Source organism: Chlorocebus sabaeus, chromosome 28 (genome assembly GCF_047675955.1).
Source record: "Chlorocebus sabaeus isolate Y175 chromosome 28, mChlSab1.0.hap1, whole genome shotgun sequence".
In the NCBI taxonomy this organism is placed as follows: domain Eukaryota; kingdom Metazoa; phylum Chordata; class Mammalia; order Primates; family Cercopithecidae; genus Chlorocebus; species Chlorocebus sabaeus.
Genome location: NC_132931.1, coordinates 18494398 through 18498021, shown reverse-complemented (window position 1 = coordinate 18498021; position 3624 = coordinate 18494398).

Below are 3624 nucleotides of genomic sequence, written 5' to 3'. Positions count from 1 at the left end.
TCCACGCATCTCTTGTCTTCCTCCTGAGACAGTGGGCTGGCCAGGCATGCTCTGCTCATGATGATGGCAGAAAGATCAGAGAACAAGAGCAAAGGCGTGGGCGCTCTTGAAGCCTAGGTGCACCATCACACCCACCTCATTCCACTGGGGAAAGTAAGTCCCATGGGTAAACGCAAAGCCAGGATATGGAGAAACAGATCCCATCCCTTTCATGGAAGAACTGCAAAGTCAACAGCAAAGGGCATAGATACAGGCAGGGCAGAGATGTAGTCTGTAATGATGGGCAAAGGGGAGAGAGGCAGGCATGAAGATGGCAGCTGGGGGTTCATTTGCAAGCATGGATTTGCCTGGTTAGCTCTGGTTCTCTGCTCCCTTCTTTCTGGCTCTTTCTTTTTCTGGTCACCGGGCTATAAATTTGCAGTGCAGGACTTGATGACATCCTCCTTATGGGAGGTCTTGGCACCCCGATGGGCAGCTGTTCAGGCAGTCCACAGGTATTTACTGTGGACCTTCTGAGTGCTAGGTTCTGTGGAACAGGAGGACAATTCCTCATTCCTTTATTGGTTCAATTATTTAGTATTCTGTAAGTGTGTGAATGACCAAAGGAAGGAAAGATAGGGTCATAAGTTTTAAATTCTTTTAAAAACTCTCAGGGCTGGGCACGGTGGCTCATGCCTATAATCCCAGCACTTTGGGAGGCTGAGGCAGGTGGATCACTTGACTTCAGGAGTTGGTGACCAGCCTGGCCAACATGGTGAAACCCCATCTCCACTAAAACTACAAAAATTAGCCAGGCGTGGTGGTGCTTGCCTGTAATCCCAGGTACTTGGGAGGCTGGGCAGGAGAATCACTTGAACCTTGGAGACAGAGGTTGCAGTGAGCGGAGATCACGTCACTGCACTCCAGCTTCGGTGAAAGAACGAGACTCTGTCTCAAAAACAAAACAAAACAACCCCCAAACTCTCAGTATCTGAAAATGCCTCTAATTTATTTACTTACTTATCTCTTTTTTTTTTTCCATAACCTGTGACATAGAAGGCAAGGGCCTCTAAATTCTAAAAACAAAAACAAATACAACCCAAAACCTTAGTGTTTGTGGAAACTGGGAGGTGGGGGAAATCAATCTAATTTCAGATTTAAACCTTCAGACTTTTCCAGGGGAGGTTAATACGGCTTCCTCAATTTACCGATTACTCTGAGACCTTCCACCTACAATATCCTGTCCCCCTACTGTGCATACTCCCAGAAAACACAGTTCCGGTTTTCGTGCTCTCTCTACAACGTCTCTCTGACTTGCATTTGTATTCTGAGACCCGGAATAGCTCAAGTCAGATAAGGCTCAAACCACGGACTTCACAAGCCCAGAGCCAGGAGGTTACGGTGTGAAATGCTCTCTGCCCAGCTCCACGCTGGGTACAACACATTTGCACCAGAATCCGGATGCAGCCCCCCAAATGCAACCCAAGTAACTCCCCATTCCCCACAGGGCTCTGTTTGAGTCACGTTGTCAGAAACCATCCATTACGTGACAGTGAAAAATAATGCCAACGTTGGATTTTTTTCTCTCTTAAAACATTAAAAGAGATAAAATTGCAACCAGCAACAGGCCTTTAAAAAAGAATCAATAACAAAAACCTTCATTTTTGCTTCCCCGGGTGAAAAGAAGTCTCCTGTTTCCCTACCTGTCAGCTCACTTTCCTTTCCCAGGCTTGCCTGGGCTCTCAGCCATCAATAGTTCTTCCCCCCATTAGCAATGGTGGCTGCCTTCCCCACCCTCCCACTGGCCTGCTGGGCGGCTCTAGGAAGGCTGGAGGACTCACTCAGATGCTCCCTGCCCCCTCTCCTACCTCATCCCTAGGAGTCCTCCCGGGAAGGATTGTTCTTCCCTCACTCTGACTCACAACACCCTCCCCACCTCACCCCCTTTAAATCCTCCAGGGAAACTTCTGGCTAATAAAATTCCTCACCTCGTCACATTGATCAAGCGCTGGTTGGGAGCCCTGAGTGTGTTTGGTGCTTCGGATCCACCCTAAATACCCCGCAGTAAATTCTGCTCGGGGATTTGTATCCGGGTGTTGCAATGTATTCCAGGGATGACACCCTGTTTTCTGAGCATCATTCGGAAGATTTTCGCACGGCTTCCAATCTGTTCACCTCTCGCTTTGCAGCCCCATGTGGCTCCCTGGTGGGAAATTGACTGGGAGAAGTGAGTCAATAAATCAGGGATGGCGCACCACATTTTTGTTTACTCCACTTAAACCGGTATTTACTGGGGAGTCCTCCTCCCGGGGCCCCTACCTCCTCTCACACAAGGGTGGGTGTTTAAATGGCACTCACACAGGGCGAAACACTTAGGATCCTCATCATGAGAAAGCATAATGGGACGGAGCAGATGGCGAGATTTCCCAAAGCAAACCTCCTCAGTCCATTACATATTTTATCGATCTGACCCAGGGGCTCTCTGCCTCTCTGTTAGAGCCCCGAGGAGGGGCTCAGTTTTCCTGCTTTTAGACGTCCCTAAGTCACCGTCATCATCTTTCTGGATTAGCACAAAGGCTGGCAGCCCTGTTCCTCATTTTCCTCCTCGGGAAGGCTGAGGACACAGGCCTCATTACGGGGGCTACTGGCCCGCAGAAAAATTCTTTGCCCCCACTGATAGAAAATGAAAAGGGGGCTTTAGAGGCTGCCCAGAGAATTGGAGGCATCCGCTGTGTCCCTAGGGTCACTGGTCGTCTCTGCACCATTCATCTTGCTGACAGACCCCAGCTAGGGTGTCTACGCAGGTTGAGCCCACACGCCCAGGGAATTGTACAATTTCAGATCTGTTCGCTTGCAGGCTCTGCTACAGGGAAGAGGGAAGGCTGGGGCTAGAGAAAGGGGGCTAGAGAGATTGTGCTACCTCTTGTGAGGCAGAATTCAGGTTCTCAGGGCTTCTCTTGCATGAGAGGGTCCTTCCCTAAGTGCAGGGGAAATGTCTCCCAAAGCCCGGCCACACAACACAGGGGCTGACACAGAGACCCCAAGCTAGACCTTGACCTCCACTGCCCCTGAGAAAGCCCGCCCAAATGCAAAGACAAACAAAAGGAATTGATCGTTGGCTTTTGAACTTCTTAAGGTCCTTTCCAAGCGTTATATTGACTGTACGTGATTTTTACTTTGCAGAACTTTAGTTTGTAGAATCTGAACTCCAGTGAAATGTTGACTGGGTGTGGTGGCTCACACCTATAATCCCAGCGCTTTGGAAGGCCAAAGCCGGAGGATTGCTGGAGCCCAGGAGTTGGAGAACAGCCTGAGCAACATAGCGAAACCCGATCTCTACAAAAAAACAAAAACAAAAGCAACACACACACACATAAATGAGCCAGGTGTGGTGGTGGCACATGCTTGCAATTCCAACTACTTGGGCGGCTGAAGTAAGAGGATTGCTCAAGCCCAGGAGGTTGAGGCTGCAGTGAGCTATGATCGCACCACTGTACTCCAGCCTGGGTGACAGAGCAAGACCCTGCCTCAAAAAAAAAAAAAAGAGAGAGAGAGAGAGAAAGAAGTGTGACTTTACTGTACTGGTTATTAGTTAGCAAGCAAAGTCTCCTGAAGTGGTGCCCTGGTTTGAGAAATGTGGGATAA